This window comes from Suncus etruscus, chromosome 19 (genome assembly GCF_024139225.1).
Source record: "Suncus etruscus isolate mSunEtr1 chromosome 19, mSunEtr1.pri.cur, whole genome shotgun sequence".
Lineage (NCBI taxonomy): Eukaryota > Metazoa > Chordata > Mammalia > Eulipotyphla > Soricidae > Suncus > Suncus etruscus.
Genome location: NC_064866.1, coordinates 32,474,070 through 32,487,234, shown reverse-complemented (window position 1 = coordinate 32,487,234; position 13,165 = coordinate 32,474,070). Strand labels below are relative to the sequence as shown.

General features: G+C 48.4%; 2 protein-coding genes across 5 annotated transcripts in view; one reads left to right on the top strand and one right to left on the bottom strand.

Annotated features, from left to right (window-relative positions):
• The window catches only part of SQLE (squalene epoxidase), a 767,303-nt gene that overhangs the window by 337,431 nt on the left and 416,707 nt on the right, over positions 1-13,165 (bottom strand). The gene's annotated exons all lie outside the window — the stretch shown is intronic.
• The window catches only part of MTSS1 (MTSS I-BAR domain containing 1), a 152,365-nt gene that overhangs the window by 10,627 nt on the left and 128,573 nt on the right, over positions 1-13,165 (top strand). The gene's annotated exons all lie outside the window — the stretch shown is intronic.

Here is a 13,165-nt window from a genome sequence, read left to right as displayed (position 1 = left end):
CTTTTTATTAAGGGCTCACTTCTCATTCATACTGATCAGCCAGCCAAAGCTTCCTCTCTCCGTATTGTCATAGGAGTTGGAGAAGCAGTCAGGGCTGGCTGCAGTCTCTGTGCCTCACATTTGACTGTTTGATTCACATCAAAACAATCCATTAGCATTTTGAGGGTAATACCCTGGGGCTTGGGGTATAAGTCACTACAGTTAAGATCAGGCAACCACTAGCACTGGAGAGGAGGAACAGGGGAGCTGCCAGCTTATGGCCCCTTCTGGCTGATGTATGGCGCTTCAGATCTTTTCCTCCTCCCTTCTTGTCCCTGCAGCTTCCCTAAGAGTCACCTATAACCCAGCAACTTTATACCACCAACTACCTCCTGACTGTTATTGCTTCAGAACCCCTCATGGGGAAACTCAGGAGCTGCTGGTTTCCAGCAAGTTTCTTTATTTTTTTATTTTTTTGGTTTTTGGGTCACACCCGGCAGCGCTCAGGGGTTATTCTTGGCTCTATGCTCAGAAATCGCTCGTGGCAGGCTCAGGGGACCATATGGGATGCCGGGATTCGAACCACCGTCCTTCTGCATGAAAGGCAAACGCTCTACCTCCATGCTATTTCTCTGGCCCCATCCAGCAAGTTTCTTAACTGTCCTTTTCTCTTCTATACAAAGGAGGATTTTTTTAGGAGGATTCTGCTTAAGTGATTTCATTTATTTTTATTTACGTTTTGGCTGTATCAGGCTGTGCATTGGAGCTACTCATAGTGAAGAGTGTGTGTGTGTGTGACAAGGTAGGTATGGGCTGTGTGTGGGTTGATTTAGCAATATTTGGGGGACCAGGCTGTGCTGGGATTGAACCCAAGGCTCTCACTTGCATGTGCTCCATCGTTTGGTCACTGTGAAAGGAACCTAAGATCGTGTGAGGCTTTCCCGACGAATCACACCAATGCTGGCTTCTGGGTTAGCACTTTTGTTTTTGTGTCACACTTGGCTGTGCTCCTTGTTTACTCCTGGCTCTGTGCTTAAGAATCATTCCTAGTAGGTCAGGGCCTGAGCAATAGCACAGTGGTAGGACGTTTGCCTTGCACACAATTCGAATCCTGGCATCCCATATGGTCCCCCAAGCCTGCCAGGGGTGATTTCTGAGTACAGAGCCAGGAGCAGGAGTAACTCCTGAGTGCTGCTGGGTGTGACCCAAAAACCAAAAATAAATAAATAAATAAATAAATAAATAAATAAATAAATAAATAAATAATTCCTATTATGGCTTTGAGGACCATATGTAGTGCTGGGGATCAAACCGGTGTTGGCCAGGTGTAAGGCAAGTGCCTTGCTTGCTAGATTATTTCTTCAGTTAGTATCTTTCAGCCTAGTAGACAGGAATGGTTTTGAAGTCTCCCAGTCAATCAGCCTCATAATTACCTCCACCATTTCTTTTTTGGGCCACCCCCAGTGGCACTCAGGGGTTACTCCTGGCTCTCTGCTCAGAAATCGCTCCTGGTAGGTTCGGGGGACCATATGGGATGCCAGGATTCGAACCAACATAGGTCCTGGTTGGCCCCTTGCAAGGCAAACGCCCTACTGCTGTGCTATCTCTCCTACAAATACCACTCCTCCTCCGCCCTCCACCCAGCTGTATTGAGAGTTTGCCTTGAAGTTGCAGAAAACGTTTTTTCTTGTTTTTTTGTTTTTATCTTGCTGTGTAAATCACCTGAGTTCCTTAGAACCTCCTCTGGCTCCACAGGGCTTGTTTGCATTGCTCTCTTTGCAAACCCACTGCCTGTGTAGTGAAAGGGAAAGAAAGCCAGGGTGGGTTTTGGGAGAGGACAGTCCTGGGGATATTTGTTGGGAATTTTGGGGCCTGGGGATATGACAGGAGACCCACATCCTGACTTTAGCTGACTGGAGGGAGGGTGAGGTCAGAGCAATTAAGAGTTGCTTTTGCAAGGTCATTTTTTCCTCTTTCTCTGGAGTGACCATTAGGAATATTGGGTGCATTTGCATGCTACAGAGTCTGCCCTTCCCAAGATTTGCCAGATAGAGCTTCTCCCTACCTGCTGCAGCTAGGTCAGGCCGCTAAGCCCTGTGAGATGGCCCTAAGTGGCCTGATCTTTCTCAGTTCCATCCCTGGCCTCTTTGAACATACCCTGTGCTCCTTGTTCATTCTGCTTGTCCACAGGACAGCATGAGTAATGTTGGTGTGTATACGGCCTGTGAAATTCTGTATCTAGTCCTCCTGATGGGCCAAGCCTGTTTGCTTTTTGTCAGCTGCCCATCTGCCTGGATTGCACGGGGTGGTGAATCTGCACTGTAATGTCGAAGACATTTGTCTGGTTGGGATTCTTTTGCTGTACTGCTTTTTACCTAGTGCTGAACCTAGGCTACTCAGCTCCATCCCAGACTTTCCCTGCAGCCATTTTTCACCTGCTTTGTTGATTTCTTTACCTCTTGATAGGTTTTCTGCTTTCAGTGGTTGTCCTTGACTTTGAATCCTGACCCTGTCATTTTTCTAGGTCTATGACTCTAGGCAAGTTTCTCAAGCTCTGGAAGCCTAGATTTTTGCCATCTGTTTCAGGGTGTGTGTGGTGTGGGGGTGGTGGGAATTAGAGGGGGTAATAACTTCCTGTTAAAGTAGTTGAGGGGGTCAGAGCGGTAGTGCAGTAGTAGGGCATTTGCCTAGCACACAGCTGACCCAGGATGGACCTGGGTTCGATCCCCGGTGTCCCATATGGTTTCCCAAAGCCAGGTGCGATTTCTGAGCACATAGCCAGGACTAACCCCTGAGCATCACAGGGTGTGGCTCAACCCTCCCCCCAAAGTGGTTTAGGGTTCAATAAAAATGCTTGCCCAAGATTTCACGAGCAGTTTATGCTAAATAGAACATTCTCTGTCTCCCCGCCTGTGCTCTCCTGCTGCTTCCTAGTGGAGTATCCTGTAGGTAGATGGATGCCCTCAGGTATTTAAGGAAGTATAGGCACTGCTGTCTTTGCTCTCAGAATGACATGGACATGAGAGTGACATGCCTTTCAATTTTCAAACAGGGATATGAGAGAACCCATGTGCAGCATAGTCAGCAAATAACCATGGCATGCCTGCTCTATGCCAGGTATACCTGGTGGACATAGGGACACACCCAGGAATCAGAGCTTGCCCTGAACTTATTCACTGGAGAAGGGGAATAGACAGGTAATTAGAAGATGGTGCAGAGTGTTTTTTTTTTTTTGAGGCCACACCCGTTTGATTCTCAGGGGTTACTCCTGGCTAAGTGCTCAGATATTGCCCCTGGCTTGGGGGACCATATGGGATGCCGAGGAATCGAACTGCAGTCCTTCCTCGGCTAGCACTTGCAAGGCAGACTCCTTACCTCTAGTGCCACCTCACCGGCCCGGTGCAGAGTTTTGTTGGAGGTTCCATAGGTGTCTCTGTTTCCCACTGGGAATGGGAGGAAAGAGTCAGAGATTACAGAGGTGTGTCTGTAGGTGTCTATAGGTGGTACTGAAGCTGAGAACTGTTTTATTGTACTTAGAGGACACACCAGCCAATGTTTTCTATTAGACAATTACTCTGAAGCTTTTTTCAAAGAAACCAATGTATATATCTCTTGAACTGTTAGTTTATTATTTTTTTTAAAACTTTATTGATTGATTGGCTTTTGGGCCACACCCCGTAGCGCTCAGGGGTTACTCAGAAATCACCCCTGGCAGCCTGGGGGACCATAAGGGATGCTGGGAATTGAACCAGGTCCCTTCTGGGTCGACCATATGCAAGGCCAACGCCCTACTGCTGTGCTATCTCTCAGGCCCTATGAACTGTTATTTTTGAACTAGAGTTTAAGTTAGGGAATGACCATATTTTCGGGCCTATAAGACAACCTTTGAAACAAAACAAAAAAAAAGTCAACCGAAAATCGGGGGTCGTCTTATATGCCGAGTATATCCCGAAAAATGTTACAATATGCTGCTAAACAAAAATTGTACATACAGTTGCAGCACAGGAACGTTCTGTCTGATACAGCGAATATAGGCCTAAACTTATGTTTTAACTGCAAAATTAGGGGGTCGTCTTATACACCGGCAAATACAGTAGGTTAATTTCAAGACAGCAATGACCTGATTGCACAGTTTCAGTTCTCTACCAGCGTCCAGTGTGGAGGTAATAGTTACCATGCTCACTTGGCAGATGGGGAGATTGAGGCACTGGGAGGTTTAGCTTTTTGCCTACTATGGTACAGGTGGTGAGAGGAGAGCAGGGGTTGAAACTGAGCTCTTGGTTCCAGAACCCTGCGCTCCTTGGTTCTTGTGTTCTCTGCCAGGCTGTCTCCCCGAGCCCCTGGGCTTCAGCATTTCCTTCTCAGTGTACTCTAATGGTACATCATTTTGAACATCTTTTTGATGTACATCTTTAGGACTCAGGATGAACCAGATAAATCAGGCAACTGTTCATCCTTTCCTAAGCAGCTTCCAGAAGCCAAGGAGCTGCCCTATTTGTTTTGGGAGGGGGGGACTTGATGAGCCAAACACAGAACACAGTAGAGACTTGTGTGTGTCCAGTGGGGCTGATAGGTCTGCTGGGAGCTAGGCATTCTAGGCGACAGCCCCACTACCCCTGTGTTTGTTGGGGCTGGAGAGACCCCAGGGGAGGGCTGTGTACCCCCTGCACCAGGGAGCACAAAACAGGAAGGGATGCCTGGTAGGTGCAACCAGAGGCTGGGAATGCCGGAGACAGCCCCCGGAGAGAGCTCTGCTGGATTTCTGAGGCCTGGCTGGAGCCCTGCTCTGCAGCTGAGCTCCATGGCCATTAAGGAAGTCTTTGAGTCCCCTTTAATGGTCCCTCTTTGTTTTGAAGTGATTGTTTACCGAACCTTCAAAGCCAGCTCTCCAGCAGGATGTGATCTGGGGCCTGAGTCATTGAATGAGGCACCCCAAGAGGAAGCAAGTAGTGAGGAGCTGAGCCAGGAGGTAGCCTGAAGCCAAACCCAGGGCTCTGCGCACACTGAGGCTCCTTGAAGCACCAGTGCTGGGGGGAGGGGGGGGTTTCTGAGGTCCCCTTGCACCCAGAAGTAGACCTAAAGCCCCGTTCCCCTGAAACCTGGCCTCTTTGATGTGGTGCTGGCCTTAATTAGGGGCACTCTAATTAAGTCACTGTAGGAAGCAGTTTTTTCCTAAGGAAAAAAAAAGGCATTTTGAGATCATTGCATGAGGGATTACTTCTAATGGTTATGTAAGTAATATAAAGTTAATGGGAGAAAGGCTCAGCGAAGTTGGAAACAAGTCGCCCATAACCACTTGAATGCCCAGCCCCAGTGGGTTCTAGACATGTGTAAAGGTTTGTGCAGCGGCACCACACTGGGAAGGTCTTTCCCTTCCTTTGCCTCTCTCTGTGCTTGTCTTTATAACCCATATTTTAAAGGCTCTGCAGCACCTCATTATCTCGCCTGTTGTCACATAGTCCGTGAGGTCTCACTGTGCGCCATGCTCTCTGTTAAGCTCAGGGGAGACAGCAACAAATAGAGGTACGTGGGCTCCCACCCTCCTGTCCCTGACACGCTATTGGATTGGGGTTGTGGTGGGGACCACAGGGCAAAAGAAGTCATTTCCTCCCAGTTGAGCACTAGTTAATGAATGAGTGTATCTCAGAGAAAAAAATGTTCCAAACCCCGGAGCATGGATACATAGCCAAGAGTAGTTCTATATGAATTCATTTTTTTCTATTTATTTACTTATTGGGTCATACCCAGTGATGCTCATTGATTATTCCAGGCTCTGCGCTCAGGAACCATATAGGGTACCATTAATCAAACCAACATTGCGTGTGCGCAACACCCACATGCTGTATTGTTACTCTAGCCTCCAGGTTCCTGGATTCTTGCTCAGACTGCATCCACATTTTCTTTAAAAAAAAAAAAAACTTTTTAGGGCTTGGAGAGATAGCACAGCGGTGTTTGCCTTGCAAGCAGCCGATCCAGGACCAAAGGTGGTTGGTTCTAATCCCGGTGTCCCATATGGTCCCCCGTGCCTGCCAGGAGCTATTATTTCTGAGCAGACAGCTAGGAGTAACCCCTGAGCAATGCCGGGTGTGCCCCCCCCCAAATCTTTTTAGGGTGGGGACATCCAAGTTGTACGTGGGGGACTACTCCTGGTTGTGCTTAGGAGATACTGTGGTGCCAGGGATTGTACGTGGACCTCCTGTATACAGAGCTTGTGTTCCAGCCCTTTGAGCTGTCATTGTGGCTCTGTGTGTGTGTATAATTTTTTGTTTTGTTTTTTTGTACCACACTGGCACTGCTCATTCCTACTTTAGGGATTACTCTTGGAGAGTAATCAGGAGATCATATGAGGTGCTGGGGATTTTATTGGATCGACTGTGGGCAAGATAAGTTCATCCTGTCCTCTGTACTATCTCTCTGGTCCCATGTGTCTAATACTTTTTTTTTTTTTTTTCTTGGTTTTTGGATTATACCCAGCGGGGCTCAGGGATTAATTCTGGCTCTGCGCTCAGGGGTCATTCCTGAATGGGCTCAGGGGGGGATCATATGGGATGCCAAGGACTGAATCTGGGTTGGCCACCTGCAAGGCAAATGCCTTACCTGCTGTGTTATTATGCGGACCCAGATGTGTCTCATACTGTTGTTCGGGCCACACTGATAGTGCTCAGTCAGGGCTTCTGTCTCTGCTTCACTCTTGGCAGTGCTCAGGGGATCATATAGGGTAGTGATCCTGAGTCAACTGCATTCAAGGCCTATGCCCTGCTTGCTGTTTTATTGCTCCGGCCCCTTGTGTTTAATTTTTAAGTCACTCTGCAGTGGATATTGTGGTAGTTGGACACTGGTTGCTGTTGATGTTTTTCCAGGAAGGCTTTATCTTGGGTCAAAGATACCTTGGGTTCAAGGCTCATGGCAAAGTATCTTCTGGAAAGCGTGGACAAGCTTACCTTGCATATGCTTGAGTGCTTATTGGTAGCAAAGGCTTCTGAAGGAGACTGACCTAAACATGGCTGTCATGTCACTGAGGCCACGGCTTCCAAAGCCTCAGAGGAACTTGGCAGCATCTTACCCCTTCAAGATTTTAAAGTGTTCTGAGCATACAAGACCCCTATAGGGAGAGTGACGTGAAGGTCACTGGGCCCGTCCCTGGGTGGTATTCATGCAGCTCTTGGGGTGGGGCTGGGGTTTCGGTGCTTTTAGAGAACATGCTCCTGAATGGACTGGTGGATGGTGGGGTTTATATTTCCTTAACCCAGAGGAACTTCCTTCCAGTTGCTGAATGAATAAGATCCTGTTCTGCTAACCCCTAGTCCCTCTCAAACGTTCCTGACTAGGGTATGTCCTGGAGGAGAAAATAACTCTCACCCGAACAGGCCTTATCTTCTCTACTTGCCTTCCTGTTAGGTAAAGACATCACCCCCTCCATCCCTTCCCCAAGTTAAAACCAACCTACCTTCTAGTCTTTTAATTTTGGAATGTTGGCCCCCTATCTGTGGTTTCCAATCAGACTTCCAACTAGTCTGAATTTCTTCACGCTTGGGTCTCCTCAACTCTGTATGGTCTGTGCCCTTCTCAGGGCTGGCACTTAGTAGGTGCTTATTAAATGTCTGTGAGTCAGCCAGGCAGCTCATTGCAACTGTACTCACCGGCTTTTATGGTGCTCCTTGGGACTGTCAGCTTTTGAGAACACATGGACTCTCTCATTTACTCTCATTACTGCCCTTTGAGTGCTGCAGATCACCCATTGGAGTGGGTAGTGATATGTGTTGCCTGACTCCTGAGCTGACCAGGGCATCTTTCTTAAACCTTACTCTTGAGGTCTCCGCAGACCTCTGCAGACCCGCACTTTTCAACCCAAGGTTATATGGACTTTTTGGACCCCCAGTATATTTCAGTCACATATATTAGCCATGTAAATGAGGGGGGGGGACCATAGTGTGAGACCGGGGGCAGTCAGCTGGCAGGATAGGGGACCAAGGAAGAATACAAGATTGGAAGGGGGCCATAATTGGAAAACGGTTGACAAAAACCTATTTAGATCTCGAGACAAACCTTCATGGAAAGACATTGAAGGCAAGGCAGTGACTGTAGGGATGGTCCCTGTGGCTAGTACAGTTGGTGCTTAACTGATGTCAATCACTCCCTGTACCCCATGAGTATATGGGAGTTGAGAAGGAGACACTATTTGTAGTAGGGGCAGGTCAGGGGGAGATGTATCATGTTCAAGGGACAGTGTTGGAACCTGCAAGTGTGCAGAGGGGTCTAAGGTAGGACCTTACAGCTGGTCTGAACAAGCCCTTCATGCTCCATGCCCAGGAGAGTTCACAGTTTAAAGGGGAACAGAACCACAAGCAGCACTCTGTCCCCGGAGTCATGGGTGTATAATGAGTGTTGGAAAACTTTTCTCTTCCAGCTCATCCCAAAAGAAAGTAATTATTTAAATAACCAAATAGGGGCTATAGCAATGGGTGGGGAGCTTGCCTTGCATATACTTAACGTTGGTTTGGCACTCCATATAGTCTCACGAGTCCCATCAGGAATGCTCCCTGAGCACTCCCAGTTGTGGCCTATATTCCCCCCTACACCCCCAATATGTATAAGTAGTTGTGGAGTTGGGTGAGGAGTTGCATGAGGGAAGGAAGAGATGAAGGGATGTAGGCATGTAGCCCCCAGTGGTGGCCTGTATGTAGGTGACTGGATATTTAGCTCAGTGCATTATCTCAAGAAAGGACATTTATGTGGAGGAGTCAATAAATGGAACAGGAGCTTTGTATTTACAGAGTGGGAAAGGCTTGGCAGCAGTAGATAATATGCTTATTCTGAGGCACTTAAAAAGATGCATTTCCTTACCAGTGAGTAGGTAGGTGAGAGCAGACTGCTCTGTGCCAAGGCTGGGCGGGACAGACATCCTGCTCCCCACTGTGGAGAAGCAGTCAGTCAGTCTTTGGTGAAGTAAATAGCAGTTTAATTTAGAAAAGAAACAAGGGCCCGGAGAGATAGCACAGTGGCGTTTGCCTTGCAAGCAGCTGATCCAGGACCAAAGGTGGTTGGTTCAAATCCCGGTGTCCCATATGGTTCCCCGTGCCTGCCAGGAGCTATTTCTGAGCAGACAGCCAGGAGTAACCCCTGAGCACCGCTGGGTGTGGCCCAAAAACCAAAAACCAAAAACCAAAAAAAAAGAAAAGAAACAAAAAATAAACCTAGGAGTGATGAGAGGAATCAACTGGTTTTGAGATCAGCCCCTACTCTAACCTTAAGTAAATTACTTCACCTAGAAAAAAATGCACCTGTTTTCCCCTGGAGAAATGGAGGTGTTTCATGGGGAGTTGACCAGCTGCACTTCAGGGCTGTTGTATATGTTATATGTATGAGGGATGGTGCTAGAGAAAAAACTGGGCTTAGCAGGTAGCAGGCTTTTGCGAACTTGTTCTGGGGGTCACTACCTTGAAGTTGATAGATTTCCCCCTTTCCCATCTTGCTGGAACTATATCAAACAATAAAAGAGGCACCATAGCAGTGAAAATTGGAAATAAGATGCATATGTAGGATAGAAAAGGAGAGGGGTGAGAAGGGCCTGGAGGTCGAGTGTGTGCTTTGCGTCTGGGAGTTGTATGTTCCTTCCCCAGTACTGCCTGGTCCCTGAGTTCATGCTATGTGCCTGACCACCCTACCACCTTCAATGTAAAATAAAAGAAAAATAAGAGAAGCAGGATTTCATTTTCTAAGAAATGTAGGCCATGGAACACGCACCAGTTTTGCAAAAGGTAAAAAAAATAGGACCAGTTAAGCCTAGTTGCAGTGGGAGAACTCTCAAGGATGCTTTGACTTTGTGATGATCTGGCTGTGCTGTCTCCCATGCAGGCCTGTCTAGGTCACTGTCTTGCAACCAGGCCGCCAGCAAGGAATTGGATATTTCCATGTCACTATTAGTTTCTACATTTGTTTTTTATTTTTTATTTATTACTATTATTGGGGGGTGGGATTTCGGTTTGGGCCATGGCTGGCCCCACTCAGGGCTTATTCCCTATTCTGTACTCAGGAATCACTCTTGGCAGGTTTGGGAACCATAGGGGATGCTGAGGATTGAACCAGGTGTGCTGTGTGAAAGGCAAATGCATGCTGTGCTATCACTCCAGTGTACGTGTGTGTGTGTGTGTGTGTGTGTGTGTGTGTGTGTTTGGTGGTGCCAGGGTTCAGACCCAGGAGCTCACTCAGATAAAGGCATGTGCCCCACCACCAGACATGGGCCACATCCCTGACCCCTAATTAAATTTGGAGTCACCTTTTGGATCGCTGGTGGGAGGAAGGAATATTTATTGGTTAGGAGACTGACACCGTGCCTCTGGATACAGATTTGTTCTGTTGTTCTTAAGATTTCCAGTGGACGCATTTTGTCAAGCAAGAGAAAAGCTGGCCATAGAGCCTCCAAACACAGGGAAAAAGAACAACCTTTCTATAATTAGGGTTACAAATGGAGCCTTTGGCTTGGCCGGCTGGAGGGAGCACCTTTTGTGGTTCAGTCTGCCTTTTCATAAGCATATTTATTGCATGGTGAGCTAGGGCAAGTGGTTGAGGGTGGGCGTGCTTGGAAGCAACCATTGATTAGCCCCAAGGCTGTCATCCACTTGATGGACAGGAATAATTAGTGGATTAGGGAAGCCCCAATCAGAATAAAAGCCCAGGGATGGGTTTTATGATGGATGGGCTTACTTAGAGCCTTTCATCTGAGGATCTTAGGAGTCCTTCATCTGGCAGGATGGGTGGTTTGGGGGACAAAGCTGTGACAGGCATTCAGAGGCAGTCCCTGGCCTTCAGCCCACACAGTCCCTGCTTCTTGAAGCTACACACAGCCCCTGCTTCTTGAAGCTACTGGATTTCGACCCTGCCAGCCACCAAGGCCGGAGAGGATCCTAGGAGCCTTTATGAACCCGAGCTCACTAAAGTGTTGTTGTGGGCCTGGTTCCTTACACACTTCCCAAAGAGGTGCCCGCTGACCCCGGGGAATGGACAGCATAGCTGAGAGGCGCCAGCTCCTGTTCCCGTCTGCAGGAAACCTGGAGATGAGATAAAATGACCAGAAGCCTGCCCAGGAGGATAGCAACTGGGAACTAAGGTGTTGCTGTCAGGCCTTTCTACTCAGAATGGAAGAACAATTAATCTTTGTTGTGTGACTCCCCTCACCCCCCTTATCTGGCAGAGAACCATATCTACCTCTATTCTAGTCTCCCCATCAGCCTTGACTGCTTTGGGGTGTCCTGTGTTTGGGGAGCCCCTTATTCCACTTGGTCTGGGCTCCTTACAGGGCCCAAGAGTGAATGCAGGGTTCAGCCTGTCCTACAACCTTTGGGATTGGGTCTCTCGTACTTTGCTTCTCTACTCACCAACATCAAGACCCACCCATCTTTGGGGCCACAGTCAGCCTAGACCCAGAGGGACTGTCCCTTCTGCCTCAGTTTCTCCAGATGGATCATGAGGCAGCACCTGCTTCATAGAGTGGAGAACCTGACAGTAAGCATGAAGTTCGGGTCAGGCTCCTTAAGGCTGTCCTGGGGGCCCTGTAACCTCAGTTTCAAGGTCTCATAGCTTCTTGGCCTATACCTCTTCAGTCCCATGTGATCAGAATTAGTGTGTGTGCCACAGGGCAGTGCCCAGCACTTACTTAGTCTTAACTCTGCCCAGGATCATTCTTTTTTTTTTTTGTTGTTGTTTTTTGTTTTTGGGCCACACCCGGTAACGCTCAGGGGTTACTCCTGGCTATGCGCTCAGAAGTCGCTCCTGGCTTGGGGGACCATATGGGACGCCGGGGGATCGAACCGCGGTCCGTCTCCTAGGCTAGCGCAGGTAAGGCAGGCACCTTACCTCCAGCGCCACCGCCCGGCCCCCAGGATCATTCTTAACAGTGTCACAACCATATGTGGTGACAAGGCTTGAACTTGGCATGGCCACATACCTTACTCTCAGTCCTGCCTCTCTGGCTCAACACCTGCTTCTTTTTTTTTTTTTTTTTGGTTTTTTTTTTTGGGGCCACACCCTGTGACGCTCAGGGGTTACTCCTGGCTATGCGCTCAGAAGTTGCTCCTGGCTTCTTGGGGGACCATATGGGACGCCGGGGGATCGAACCGAGGTCCGTCCTAGGCTAGCGCAGGCAAGGCAGGCACCTTACCTCCAGCGCCACCGCCCGGCCCCAACACCTGCTTCTTTTTGCAAGTGAAGATTGACAGGGCTCGAGCAATGTGATGTGGTATTTGTTCGGCGGGGGGGGGGGGGGGGGGGGGGGAAGAAGGGAAGCAGGACTGCAAGCATGAAACCTACTAGTGAACCTTTGTACTGGAACCTTTGAGCAGGCCAGAGGCCCAGAGCTGGAAGCTGCCTCCTCTGACCTACAACCCTACAGACAGTCAATTTAGCCTGAGCACAAGGGGATGCTGCCATTTGACTTCTCCAGCTCCACTATGACCTCTGTTGGGGTGCTGCTCTCTTCTTCTCTTGCCTTTGGGGCCCAGCACCTGTGTTTCATTCCTCAGCTATCCCCAAGGGACTGCTTTCATGGCCTCGGGCAGGGCAGCAAAGGCTGCATCATTTATGGGCACCATTCAGCAGTTACACTCAGTTCTGCTCCTCCTGGGCTGTGTTCTACCAGAAAGATTTCATTTTGTACTTTTCCAGCAAGGGCTAAGGATAGGGTGCTGCAATGCCAGGAATACCTATACCATCCATCAGTGCTGGAAGTCTCTAGGACCATACCTAGTGGTTTGTGGGGTCCTCTAGGGTTCAGTGGTGCTGGGGATTGAACCGGTCCAGGGTCTTGCTAGGCGTGTGTCCTAAATGTCCTAAACATTGTGCTGTCTGCTGGACCGTGTAGTCCCAATTTTGATTAAACCCTGGACTTTGTCCCAGAAGGCTCAGTCCACCTGTTTCCTGTTTCTCCTTTCCTTAGGTCTTCACTCAGGGTCCCTCTGAGAACTTACTTATATCATTTTAGCCTCTCTGGCTTTATGCCTGCCACCTCTCCCTCCATCAGTACCTTTCTTTCCTTGCATTTTTTCTTTATAAAGTGTTTTTTTTTTTTTTTTTATTATAACACTGTGATTTACCAAGTTCATAAAATAGTTGTTTCAGGCATTAAATATTTAATCACCAGTCGCACTACCAGTGTGACCTGCCCTTCACCAGTGTCTCTACTATACCCACT